General features: G+C 44.6%; 1 protein-coding gene across 4 annotated transcripts in view; it reads left to right on the plus strand.

Annotated features, from left to right (window-relative positions):
* Nucleotides 1–14,980, plus strand: part of OTUD7A (OTU deubiquitinase 7A) — a 317,547-nt gene that overhangs the window by 44,450 nt on the left and 258,117 nt on the right. The gene's annotated exons all lie outside the window — the stretch shown is intronic.

A 14,980-nucleotide genomic window follows, 5' to 3' on the forward strand; every position in this document is an offset into this window, starting at 1 on the left:
CAATTTTGTTGTCATCACGAGCTGGAGTAACTAACAAGAGCTCCTTGGGTCACTTGACCTGCCTGTGGGAGTATATGGGTTGTCAAGCGACCAGTAGCTTCTTGCTGTTCTGGTTCTCTGCTAATTGACCCTCCGCAGTGCAGCCTTCCTGGTGAGTGGGCAGGCACTAGTACATACTAAAAATTTAAGATTATTAAAATGCTAGTATGCACAGTGAAAATTGGAGCTATTTGTTTGGAAAGGGTTTACTCAGGAATTCCCAGGTAGTAAGTACCTCAATATATGCTTAATATTAGATCCCAATTAAAAACTATTTCTCTTAATAAGATCACTTAATGGGTAAAAGGTAACTGTCTGCATTAGTTACTTTTTGTTGCTGTGATTAAAATACCTTACAAAAGCAATTTGTTGAGGAGAAAGTTTATTTTGGCTCATGGTTTGACAGTAAAGACCATTTGCCATCACAGTGAGGAAGGGAGTGGTAAATGCTCTTACCCAGCTCCCTAGCAGTAACCCATAGAATGATGCTACCACATTTAGTGTGGACTGTCCCACCTTAATTAATAAAGTCTAGAAACATTTATCACAGAAAGGAACATAAGTTTGTCTCCTAGGTGAGTCTAAATCTTACCAGGTTGAAAATCAATATTTATTAGTTATCATACACAAGATCAACAGCATCCTTAAATGCTTAAGTGAAAATCTCCAGAAATGATTCCCATGTGTTAGGTCATGTGACATATAAGTCATATGATCGTGTGATATACTCGCGTACTACCGTACCTGAAAGGGAGCCAACCTGGTTGTTGGTCAGCTTGTATTATCCCATTGACTCTTGAATTATCACAGCTCTTGGAGTCAAGCAATCCTTGTTTTGTTTAATAATGGCTTCCAAGTGAAGGAGTCTAGCTGTTTGAATATGCCAAAGAGAAGGCATGAAATGAAAACCCAAGCACAGTAACACATGAGAGAGAGAGAGAGAGAGAGAGAGAGAGAGAGAGAGAGAGAGAGAGAGAGAGAGAGAGAGAGAGAGAGCTTTCATAAGACTTTTATTACAAGGCATCCTAATTGCTCAATTTATCATTAATCTCTTATTGTGTCAAACTTATAAAATATACTTGACCACAGGTATGCATATACGTGGAAAATATAATATATATGCCATTGTATTATCTGAAGTCTCTGACATACACTGTTGTCTTGGGTTGTATATCCACAGATAAAGTGGAATGCTTTAGTGTTACATATAGCTTGTCTTACCTCTTAAAGGGATAAGCAGAATGCCTCTTTTGTGTACTTCAAGAAACCCCTAGAACCACATGTCTTCAGTTGAAGCTTCTCCCAAGGACCCACGTTTCCTTAGATCAATGGGACTTCCAAAGCTGCTGCTGCTTTTCATCTGACATAGAGCAGTAGCTTAGTTAGGGCTTCTATTGTTATGATAAAACACATGACTAAAAGTAGCTGGGGTAGGAATGGATTTGTTTTATTTTCCACTTTACAAGTCCACCGCTGAGGGATTCCAGGACAGGAACCTGGATGCAGGAGCTGATGCAGAGGACATGGAGGAGTGCTGCTTATTGGCTTGCTGCTTGTGGTTTGCTGCTTGTGGTTCGCATGGTTTTCTTATAGAACCCAAGACCACTAGCCCAAGGGTATCCCTTCCACATTGGTCTGGATACTCTACCATCTATACCTAATTAAGAAGTTACCCTACAGGCATGCCTGCCTATAACCTTATCTTATGGAGCCATTTTCTCAATTGAATTTTCCTCTTCTCAAATGACTCTAGCTTGTGTCAAGTAGATATAAGCCTAGCCAGGATAGGTTTATATACATACATACATACATACATACATACATACATACATACATACATACATCTCCAAGACTGTCTCCAGCCTCATTTGTGTTGGGTGTTGGCCGACCTGGTCTAAGGACAGTCACAGAGAAAACTCCCACAGGATATTGTGGCTCCTCTCAGACCTTGGTGGAAGGCTGGTACAGAAGCCTTAGAAGCACTGGATGCCCAGTGTACTGATATAGAAATATGCCGGGCAACCTTGAACTAGTCCCTAATGGATAGACCTTTGCTCACCTGTGAGACAGGTTGGCCACACCCCATTCTAGCTGCCCTTGAGAGATGGCGGTGGTAAGGACATGGGTGAGCAAATAGGAAAAGTCACACATGGTTGGGACTGAGAAATGGCAAGGCCCCCTGTTGCCTGCAGCAGAATTGTTCTTCTGTGTGAGTCACAGCCCTCTGCTTTGGCACGTCTCCATCCCAGCTAAATCAGAGGCCTGTCATGAATCTTCCTTCTGCTCCTTTGTGGCAGGGCCAGTTTTGAGGAGTTTCCACATCCCATGGATTTTGTGTGATTACAAGCATAAATTAGTGTCTCAGAGTAGGGGCGTGGCCGGAGGTAGCTTCAGGGCCCAAGAATTCTGTTGCCTCTGTTAACAAGTGTTATCAATTGTTGAGGGGCATTGACTACGTCCACCTGGAGAGAATATCTGACTAGAACAGAAAATGTGGTTCCTGTAGCTGGAAGTTCTAGCTTCATCCACGCAGAGTGTTTGTCTAGAACTGTGGCACTATGACCACATTGGCCATTGTGTGCATGGATAGATTCATATCAAAGAAAAGACCACTCACTAAGCATGGAGGGAACTGAAGCATAATGTTTACAGTTTGATTCTCAGCAATGTTAAGAGCCTTCTTTACCTGTTAGTTGTGCTAACACTGACCAGGGATCATTGGACAGTGTTGCGTGCATAGGGTTGCAGCAAGATTCCCATAGCCATCAGCAGTGCCTTTGCCAGTGTTCCAGCTCTCGCCTGTGTGACACATGGGCAGAGCTGACTCTTAGGCTTCTTGTGGTAGGGTGAACCAAAGAGATCGATGCTACTCTTAAAGGGATGAGGCGGGCCTATGTGTATGACTTGTGAGATAGAGCATTTAATTGTTAAAGAGCTGTGGGCCTGAGCTTCTGGAGCGTTAGTTACTGCATAGGAGATAGTACTCAAGGTCAATGCTCCTGGGTGCTTTTTTTGGTCTGCATTGTTATCAAGTTAATCATGTCTTAGATTTGAGCACTGTGATGATCTCTCTGCCTATTTCCCAGAATTCCCAGTGTGTGTGTGTGTTTTTTTTGGGGGGGGGTGATGGTGAGGGTGGTGGTGGAATCTTTTCAGACATCTCCAAGTATACAGCAGATGCTCCTGGTCCAGGCGGCATGGCAAAGGCAAAAATAGAATTTTGTGTATGTAGTCCAGGAGAGTCATGTTTTCACATTTTGAAACTAAACAGCTGTAAAAAAATGGTGAACTGGAAGTTTCCCATTTATGTTTAATGCTGTTAAAATATATCCCATTCCAAATAAAATCAGGTCCTCTATCCAATAAGCTTGGGAAATACCATGTTCTGTCATTTTCTCATAATTATTCAATGTACCTACTCATATAACCAAGGCTGAGGAGTCCCTAACAAGGAACTGATCCAGTTATTCCTCAGTCCTGTTTTTCCAAAGTATGCCCTCCCCTTGGTCACACACACTTCTAATCCAAGGTTTATGGAGAAGTGACCAAGTGAGCTTCTCTATGGCTGTCATAAACATGTAGGGCATGTCATGTGTGAAATCACGTAATTCTTCCATTTCCCAGGCTTCTTTATGCAGTGGTTTATTGAATGTCTAATATGTACAAGGCAAATCATTCAAGATTTGTGAGTAGAATGTTCTTCATCTGATCAGTGATCCATGCTTCATCACCATCACCCACATGCATGTTGCTGGCTTCACAGGCATAGGGAGACACGTCCATGCTTTGTTCATCTTGGCTTGCTCCGTCACTTTCAGAATGGAGTTATCTTTGGGCAAGGCATGAGCATCCTCAAGTAGCACATACCACATCTGGTTCTTGTTCTCCTTTATTTTCTCTTACGTCTGCTATGGGATTTCTCTGGAAATGGTCCTAGCCCTGGGTATCTGGTTTCGAAGTCTTGAGAGGCTACACGTGGTGTGATAGGCATATATGTGTATGGAGAAGCCCAGGCGCTTATCCCTTGTATTTAAGGCCAAGGATACAGAAGACCAAGGGTCCTTGGGATTTGGATATTGGCTTAGACTCTCAATACTTGCCATGGGTTTGACTGACCTATTCTTCATACTTGTAGTCATACTGCCTAGATGGTAACACTTTTCGGTTTGTTGTTGTTGTTGTTGTTGTTGTTGTTGTTGTTGTTGTTGAGACAGGATCTCACTGTATAGTCTAAGCTTGTCCTGGCCTCCTAGTTCCCTTGCCTTAGTCTCTCAAACACTAAGATTGTGGGTGTGCTGCATCATCTGGCTTAGGTGGCGATTCTAAAGGATGATGAGACTAAAGAAAGCAAGGAGTGGAAGTAGGTTTTGGGAGTGCTATGGGAGCTAGTGTCACTGTCCTACCTCTCAGGTGCCTTCTATTTCAGCTCTCAGTGGAGGCCCTGAGGCCTTGGATTCTGGTTCACACAGCAGTTCTGGAGTTTGTTCAGGCATGTGTGGAACTAGATGTGTTTCTCTGGCCCATGAAAATGGCTCAATGCTTATGTTTCCTTGGGAGTTACTATTAGCACTGCATGATGTTCTTTACAGGCTGTCTCCTCTCCTCCTGCAAGGGCAACTGCAAATGAGAACTAATTTAAATTCTGTCCCGTCTACTTTCAAATTACCTCACAGTGGCTGGTGTGGCTCTTGAGAAGGTATGACTGAAGGGCAGTTGCTGTTGTAGGCTCCGGAGCCCTGCAGGTAAGTGTGCTGGCCTGGGGGCCTCTGGGCTAAGTGCTGAATGGGTGGGTGGGCCTTCCTGGGACAGCACTAGCTAGACCATTTTGATAAGATGGGACACTGAATTGGAGTATTTAGGAGAAACGGGCTTATGGGATGTTCGTGCAGGTGGAGACCTTAGTTCTATATAGAAGTGAGTGTTCCATCCCAGAGTAATACTTCCCCAAGCGTTATCTGTGCAGCCCCTGAGATTGCTACCCAGAGAAGGACCAGTACAGAACTGGCAGTCAAGTCATCACTGCCTCTGCCTGTAGCCTGGCTGTGGAGGGCAAGGCAGTGGGGACAGTGTCCACTAGGGCTCCCCCACTCTCTCTCAGGACTCCCTGGGGGTGACTGCCACATAGGAATCATGAGAGGTAAGCGGATGCCTCCACCTGCTGAGTAGGATGCATGTGGAGTAACTGCCTGCCCAAGAGACTGAATGACTGTTATCTTTGCTTTGTGCCCCCTGGAAAGACTAAGGGGAAAGCTCTGAATAAGTGGGCTTTGGGAGATGACTGGGATGATGGCCTGCAGGGGGTCTCCCTCTTCCACCCAGAGCACTGGGCAGGTAGCAGCTCTCTGTGTGCCTGAAGGCACCTCTGAATGGAACACAACAAAACAGCTGTTGTGAGACTGAGAGGAAAGCATCCTTATGTGGTTTTGTTAATCAGCACTAGGATCCCTGAGCTTACGAGAATTTATTTCTCTTGTGACTTCTGTCTGTCTCCCTCTCTCTGCCACACTTGTACATATGTACAATTACACAGCAAATATATACACACAGTGTAGCACACAACTGTAAATATCACTCATGTCCTCCACTCACATTTATATTACATGCCTGCAAATTTTTACACATATTTGTACACATGGCACTGTCTACCATACAACATACTCTATACATGCACTTACATAGAGACACATCTACTATATAACCCATGCACACATACCACACATTCACATACTGTATTATGTATGCAAACATACATACCCTGCCCTTCACATATCCTACATACCACAGAGACCTCTCCATAATACACACACACACACCCTTTATATTATACATAATATATTACATTACAAAAATTATCCCACATGTACAAACATCACACTACCACATTAACACACACACACATATAATCACCACATACCCTTCACACCTCTATCACCGCACAAACCTCATCCCATATCTACCACAAATATTCATATACTACAAACACCTACCTCAAATGTGCATGTGCATGTACACAATCAAGTCAGTCCAAAGCTCCCAGTAATTCGTCTTTCCTAATGCCTTTCATTCTGTCTGCCTCATCCCATTCCTTATGCCCGGGATGTAGCCATCGCTGTCTCTCCTGGCCAGAAATATCATCATCTTTTCCACCAAATGTAATTGAAAATGTCCTTAATGATAGGGTCTGAGGCAGGAGCTAGAACCCATGTAATTTCTTTAGTGCCTATTTTGTATGTAATGAATTCAACTTGCAGGCCACGCAGCTTCCTGGGAATCCCTGGGGCCCTGCTCTGGGAAGCAGATGGGATGTGGGCTCTGTCCATATGCACATAGCTCTTGCCCTCTGCAGCTTGACCTGTCACCTCATTAGATGGGATGATTCTTCATCCGGAAATTCCATCATGGAAAATGCCCCTCCATGCTCCATGTCCTTGAGGGTCAGAGACTCCTGGGCACAGATGCCTAAGCTGGCTGACCCTGCAGAACTAAGAGAGGCTGGCTTTCAGGTAGAATTAAAAGGGGGGAATTTACTCAGGGATGCATCAAGCCTCCAATAATTAGAGTCAATATTAAAATGTATCGTTCTGGCAGTAGACATGGAAGACTCTGGCACTACCTATGGTTGTGGGGTTAGTCTTGTTGGGCTTAGGCAGCATACATTTATTTTCTAATAGTTCTGAAAGATGAAAGTTACAGATCTAGGTTTCTAATGACTGTGTCACCTCCTTGGCTTGCAGAAAGCCACCTTGTCTTTGTGACTTCAGGTAGCATCTTCTAGGACATACATAGAAAGGAGGGAGGGATGGTTGGCAGGTAGGAGGGAAAGAAGGATAAACAGACAATGAGAAGAGCAGAGAAACACAGACAGACAGACAGACAGACAGACAGACAGACAGACAGAAGGTATCTTTTGGTACCTTCTTAAAGAGCCATATCCAAATATAGTCACATTAGTGGCTAAGAATTCAACATAAGAATTTGAAAGACACAATTCTGTCTATAACAGCAATGGAGTTTTCAGCTAGACTCCTGCCAAGAATAGGATGTGATGCCCTGTTGTGGAATGCATCAAGGAAAGCACAGCCAGGCATAATGGTGTATACTTGTAAATCTCAACACTTGGGTGGCTGAGGCAGAAGGATAGGATTGAGACCAGCATGTGCCCCATTGAGACCTTGTCTCAAAAACATAAGGGAAGAGGGCTTGAGGAGATTCTCAGCAGTGAAGAGCACTCATTGCTGTTGCAGAGGACCCAAGTTCAGTTCCCAGCGCCCATGTGATGGTTCACAACAGTCCTTAACTGCAGTTCTAGGAAAGCAATGTTGTGTTCTGACCACTGAGGGCACCAGTCATGTACATGGTGTACAGACATGTGTGCAAGTAAAACACTCATGCATATAAAAGTAACTAAAAATTGAAAAATAAACCAAAATCAATACCATGCTCTCCTACTCTTAAACTTCTAAACATGTAAAACAAGGCCCATGGTAAATGCAAGGTGCCTCCACAGCTGGGACTGACAAGGAATTATCCAGAAAGCCATGAGTCTCAGAATGAAGAATAATCCACACTTGGGCTGGACTAAACTAATCAAGTGCCTTCTGCATCTACCAACTGTTGTCTAAAAGTATGTTTCACCCAAGGTAGCTAAAAGTGTTCAAGGGGATAAGGTTTTTGCTGTGAACCTAAAGACAGTATTGCTGGTGTTAAACTGTGTTTGCTCTGCTCCACAGGGACTCAGGGAACCGAAGTGCAGAATCATTCCACTAGGAATCTGGCTTTGGTTCATGTACTTCCTTGCTTTGGTGTGTGTGTGTGTGTGTGTGTGTGTGTGAGAGAGAGAGAGAGAGAGAGAGAGAGAGAGAGAGAGAGAGAGAGAGAGAGAGAGAGAGGGAGGGAGGGAGGGAGGGAGGGAGGGAGGGAGGGAGGGAGAGAGAGAGAGAGGGAGGGAGGGAGGGAGGGAGAGTTGGTAATAAGTTGGCTATTTTAATAGAATTTTTGATAATGTATTTACAAGGCAAATACAAAAAATCAATTCAGTCCCCCGAACCTACTTGCCAGCCAACCTAACATACTTGACAAACTCTAGGCCAATGTAAGACCCTGCTCCTAAAAACAAGGTGGAAGGCTGAGAGAGAGGGTGGATGGATAGATAACAGATAGATAGATAGATAGATAGATAGATAGATAGATAGATGATAGATAGATAGATAGATAGATAGATAGATAGATAGATAGATAGATAGATAGGGCACCTGCTAAATACATATGTACATGTATCTTAGGAGTGGATAACCTACTAAGGGTTTCATCCCAAAAGGAAACCTATTCTCCCTCTCTTAGCAGTAATTAATTGCTTATAGCTCTTCGTCTAGGCTTGGAGCTCTGTGACAGATTTTCCTTGTTCATATTGGAATGTCAACTACTGCTTTCATTGGAGGCAATCATGTTGTTAAGATTTATGGTTGCAACCCCTGTCATATAGAGAAGACAATGTTTTGTAGCAGGCATCCTGGTCCTCTGGCTCTTAGAATCTTTCTGCCCCATCTTGTTTGTTTTTCCCTAAGTCCCATGGTAGAGATTGTGTTGTGGATGTAACATTTGGAGCTGGGAACCCCACAGTGATCAGTTGTGGATTTCTGAAATAGCCTATACATAGAAGGGTAGGTATTCAGAGTGCAGCTTGCAGTTAGACTGGCTTAGGAAGTTGGCATTGGTATATTCTGCTTTACAGTCCATGACCTCAGCAGCCACAGGTAGCTGCTTACATTCACAGGACTAGGCATGAATTCTCTCCTATAAAGTGGTCCTTGAGACTAATTAAGTGGCTGCTAGTTACCCACAAATATAAAGTGCCGTTACTGTACTCTTGGCTGTGGTATTAACGACTTTTCTATTGCTGTGAGAAAACGCCATGACAAAGTGAACTTATAGAAGGAACAGTTTATTTGTCCTTATGGCTCCAGAGTGGTAAGATCCCATCACCGCCGTGCTGGGGAAGAATGGCGGCAGGCAAACCCGGCATCTGGAACAGCAAGCTAAGAGCTCACATCTTAAACTGCTGGCGGGAAGCAGCGGGAGAGAATTGAGAATGATGTGTGGCTTTGAAACATTAACCCATCTCCACCCCCTGACTTGCTTCCCCCAGCAAGGCCAGACCTTCTCAGCCTAGCCAGTCAGTACCATCAACTAGGGGCCAAGTACTCAAACACCTGAGCCTGTGGGAGACATCAACATTCCAACCCCTACTGCTGTATCTTGCTGTGCTGCTCCTTGCTGTTCAGTCTGGTCACATCTAGACATTTCTAGCTCAACTGTGTGACAAAATACTGGGATGTTCTTTCTCCTGGCTCCTTCTCTAAGTAAAAATACTACCCACTCAGAGATCAACAGCTTCAACAGATAAATGAAAATAGTTCGAGATAGCAGGGCAGATCAGTACATACAAATCAGCATGTGGCAGGCAGAGGGTCTCTACATTGCTAAGTCTCTTTTCAATCCTTGGAGACGATTTAGGTAAAAAGACAGGGTACTTACGCCTGTCAGCAGTCTGTGAGAATCCAGCCTCTCTCGCACTCCCTTTCTCCGTCTCTCTTCAATTTGTTTATTTAGGCTTATGGTTTCCTATCCGTTTGTTATGTGGAAAAAATGTAAGGGACCTAAGCTTAGTGTAGTTATTAGAAGAAAGGCATCCATGGTCTCTGCTGCTGCGTGTGTGCCAGACAAGCACTAGAGAAGATGGGGGAGGGAGCTTTGCCACCAGAGGCCTGTGGTAACTCTTGCTGTAAACCTGTCAAAAGGACTGTAAGCCTTGAATGGCAGTCCTTATCCATTTGAAGGCCGGAACAGAGGTTGGAAATGTTTCTGCCTTTTGTGCAATGGCACTTTCAGGCAATTTGGAGACAGACAGAGAAATTACCAGTAGGAACATGGGAGCTTGATATAAGAATTAAAAAGACACATTTAACACATTCATAAACTGCAAAGACTAGTAACTCACAGTGATTCACGTGGACAGAGTCTCAAACCTGTGTGGGTCCTCTTCACAGATGAACAGTGTGAGTGTGAGTGTGAGAGTGTGTGTGTGTGTGTGTGTGTGTGTGTGTGTGTGTGTGTGTGTGTTAGAAGAGAATAGTGAGGAACAGAAATGTGGAATTCAGTGATGGAGGGACCATTCTCATAGATCTAAGAGCAAGTTGGCTTCTTAGGTAAATTTTAGCTGTAAAGTAGGACCTACTAAGCTTATATAGGGATTAAATTAGGCAGTAGTTACAAAGAGACATGGGAAGTATCATATAAAGGAAGCTAAAATGTGTTGAATTGGCTCAGAGTCACTGTGCTCTGTGAGTGAGAGAGGGGACAGCTCTAGTGTCTGTGGAGACAAAGGCCCCACCCACTTCTTGCAAAAGGAAGCGTGTACAGCCCAGTGACAGAGTGGAGTAAGGGCAGGGCAGCATGCCCGTGTATCTGTGCCTGGATGTGTCTCCTCCGAGTTCTACCATGCCCTCAGAGCTGACTTAGCAGGGACGGGCCTCAGAGGTCAGCACCCTTTCCCACAGTGAAACTTGCTTCTTCAGGTTTAGCTTGTTTCTCAGCAACTGAAAAGTGCCCTGTGGTCATGTCTCTTGGTATGATTTTGATATGTTATCATTACAACATTATGAATCATTTTCTATGTGTGTCCTTAGGACAAAGGCTGAACAAATTTAGTGGGTAAGTAATGGAGTATTCTGCCTTTGCATTCAGAATTACAAAGGTCCCCAACTTCTGGGCTGTGCAGACCCTCCAGATGACTCTGCATGAAAGCAGACAGTTTAAATAGAAATTGCAATAGGTCTGTTTGAACGCAAAAGGCCCAAACGCTTGGTTCAACATACCAATTGAGCTTGACCTGTTTTCCTGTGGGTGAAAAGTTGGGTTAGAATACTCTCTTCTTTGGTGTGTTGTTGGCAAAATGAACAGATTTAGCGATTCATTGAGAATTTCCCATTTGTCCAAATGTGCTACTCTAAACTCCTGAGCACCACATAAACGAGGCTCTAGGGAAAAGCCAGACCACAGATCACTACAAAGTGAAGCACACACTTCCCGACTGAATGAGGTCCAGGAAAGTGTGCCAATAATGCGAAAATATTACCCAATACTGTAGTTGCTGTTTGTTAATTTGTGGGTTCTTCTCCACCCTTTTTCTTCTTCCTTTTCAACACCCTAACACTAGATAGGAGAGTTTAAAAAGTGGTAGAGAGGAAAGGGAGTGGTCTATGTTGTTAGGGGGACTGAGTTCCTTGGGGCAAGCGTGATCTTCTTCTCGTTTCTTTGCACATGACTACTTAGCACACTGTGACAAACCATGACCTACAGCAACCAACAACATCCAACCACTGCCCAACAACTCACAGTGCTTCTTGGGTCCCTAGCATGCATTTATGTACCCTCTGAAAAGTCCCCAGAATTCCAAACATCCCACAATCAGAGAAACTATCTGCAGCTGGCAAAAATCACACCTCTGCTAGAGCACAAGGCAAATCATAGTCATCTGCTGTGAAGCAGTCCCAAATCCCCGCACCTGGGATTAAAATGAAAACGTCCTTATAATACTGTTGCACTTTTAAAAGAAATGCAAAATTCCAAAATTGACACGACACAACACCTTGTATTTTTCTATACTGAGAATGGAGCTGAGGCCCTTCTGCATGGCAAGCAAATATCTACCACTAAGACATATTCCTGTGGTGGTTTGAATAAGAACGGTCACCATAGATTCATATATTTGAATTCTTGGTCATCAGAGAGTGGCACTACTTGAGAGGGATTAGGAGGTGTGGCCTTGTTGGAGAAAGTATGTCACCGGGGATGGACTTTGGGATGTCAAAATCCCAAGCTGGACCCAGTGTCTTTATCTTCCTGCTATCTGCGGATGCAGATACAGAGCTCTCAGCCATTTCTTCAGTACCATGTTTGCTTGTGTGCTACCGTGCTCCCTACCTTGATGAAAGGGACTAAACCTCTACAGCTGTAAAGAAGCATCAGTTAACTGCTTTCTTTTATAAGAGCTACTTTGGTCACTGTGTCTCTTCACAACAATAGAACACTTACTGCTCTTTCTTAGATATTCATTTTTAGGCAGGTTTTTCACTACATTGTCCAAGTTGTCTTCAAACTCACTCTGTAGCCTAGACATGCCTTGAAACCTCAGTCCTTTGGCCTCAGCCTTCCAAATAGCCAGTATGTCAGGCCTGTGTCACCAACTCAACTCTTACCAAAACCTTTAACCCTAGGAAACTTTCTTAGTTGTCTGAACTGAATAAACCTCAAGCAGTTTAGAGCCTGGAAGTTAGGACCTTTTCACAAAGCACTGTGCACTTTGGTGTCATTATGATATGTTAGCTAGAGTATAATTCCTAGGCAAACCCCCGAACCCCCAAATCTATGATATGCTTTGTGTTTATTTCCATACAGAAACTATCTTTAAGTCATTTTGAATAACATTACTGGAAATTTCCCAGAAGCAGAAGGGGCCTTGGTAAACGTCAGCATGCCACTCCCCTCACCCTTGGCTCTATTGCCGGACTGGCGGCCTGCATCTATTAGTGTTAATGAGTTATGTGTATATATTGGCTCCTGTTGTTGGGGATGTTGGGTTTAGATGGAGCTCAGAGAGAAGGAAGAGAGATAGGCATGTGTAGATCCCAAGCTGGCCTCTTTGTATACAAGACCGTATATGATAGATGACTCTGTAGCATTCAATGGGTACTGGGGAGAGTTGGGAGGATACCAAGCAGAGCTCCAGGACCTTCCTGGGAGCGTCCAGTACAGGCCACTATGGCCTGTGTGCACTCTCCAGGTTACAGGCTGGGGTAAGTGGATCCCCAGCCAGGCTCAGGTCCCCCTTCTCCACATGGCAGCACCTGGGGGGCTTGCTTTCAGCCTTCATCCTGACCCCAGACCCCCCTTAAAGGTTAAACAGCCTCCTATGACCTTCCCGGTAGCTGTGTTTCAGGAGCGAACAAGCATAAGTGTGCTGTGGCTCCCGGCCATTCCAAGGTCCAGCTGGCCGAGGAGCTACTGTAGCACACAGTTGCACAGTTGCTCTCTGACACCTGACTTCTTCCCTGGCCCCTGCACAGTTTTCTGGGTAGTTATTCCATGTTGTCCCCACTATTTTGTTAACGATCCATTTTGTCTATGTTGTGAAGATTTCTATAAGTCACTATACAGTAGCTCGTCAGTGCTTAGTCCCCAGGGGTCGACAGAGACATGGGCCTTACTTTTCCCAGCAGAGTTGGATGGACACACCTGATCTTTACATTAATCCTTGATACTTTAACAGACGTAGCACTGGTGGGATGGCGTTTATGGAATCATCAATGTAATGACTCCTCTGGACAGGGAACTCTGGCATGGCTGAGATCTGAGCCAGCCTGCCCCTAGTCCCATCATGAGGAAGAGAGGAGGACAGGGGAAATACGCAGCGGCGGTGGCCAGACCCCATCAGTGCCACATACTGAGGTCTGTAACAGAGGGTGGAAAGAGAAAGGTACAGTCACAGAAGGGTAGTCAGGAAGGAGTAGGGAGCCAGCTCTGAAATTCAGCAAGGGAAAAGTTCCCCTGGCTCCCCCATTGTGATGTATAATTCAAGGGATCAATGTGAAGCCCTGTTAACACATGTACGTGTGTGTGTGTGTGTGTGTGTGTGTGTGTGTGTGTGTGTGTGTGTATGTGTCCTTAAAGCTGGAGTCCTGTGAGTTTGTACAGGGCTGAAACCCTTCCCACTGTACTAAAGCTAAGTTGCATTAACAGATTTCAAGCAAGACACCATATGTTTTAGGTTTTATCTCGTCCTCCACTCACACTTTACCCCACTGCAGTTTGGAGGGTTGGTTAAGCTTGTCCCTAGGTATCACACCCATCTCAACCACCATGAGGAGGTACTGGGTTTGTGTTACACGCATACCGTATGTAGCATTGCATCGTGCCTCTCCAGGTTCAGAGCTTATTGCTCATGCTAAAAGGTACCCTTTTCCTAAAATTAAATTAAAATTTTAATTGACATGTTTATGACTATTATATATAATCAACTACATGTGCTGTATAATTATCCGTGTGGGGTGATTTACACCTTGTATTAGTTATTTTTCTATTGCTGTGATAAAACACCATGACCAAGAACGTGTTTACAGAGGCTTACAGCTCCAGAGAGTAAGGGTCCATGATGATGGAGGGAGTGCATGGCAGCAGGAATAGTGGAGAACTCACATCTTTATCTGTAACCAAGAAGCAGAGAGCTCTCTAGGGATGCTGGAGTGTTTTTGAAACCTAAAGCCAGCTCCTGTGACACAGCTCCTCTAACAAGGCCACACCTCCAAGCCTCCAAAAGATTCCACCAATTGAGGACCAAGTAGTCAAATGGTTAGGCCTTTGGGTGCCATTCTCACTCAAAACACCAGAAATCTTGTTTAAAATTGTTATTTTTATGTGCTGGGAGCCTTCAGACCCTCCAGGTATTGCAAATTACATCCCGAATTGTAGTAAGCCTCGGACACCCACTGTGCTGTAGAATGCTAGAGCCAATCCTTCCTCTCCACATTTGGTGCCATTACCCATCTGTGGTGATGCCAGTCTCCATGGGGTTCCTCCTGCTCCTGCTCCTGCTCCACCAAGGCCTTGGCACTCACCTGCGTTAGCACCTTGCCCACAGATGGTCACAGTGGTGTCCCTGTGATTCAGGTTTTCTGTAGAAACTTCCTGAGATGAGGCCAACAGCCTCAGTCAGCCAACCTCAGGTTATAACGACAGTTCTGTTGTTCTGTGTGGCGTCCTTGGGGCCTCGGGACTAGGAACACAGTGGCTCTTCCCCTGGGCTGTAGATCCTGGTATCCTGGATAACAGAGGAGAAATGGCTCCACAGCTGCTGTGCAGGGAGAGTGGTATATTGAGAGCTGAT

Source organism: Acomys minous (genome assembly GCF_964271855.1).
Source record: "Acomys minous genome assembly, chromosome: 2".
NCBI classification, from domain to species: Eukaryota; Metazoa; Chordata; class Mammalia; order Rodentia; family Muridae; genus Acomys; species Acomys minous.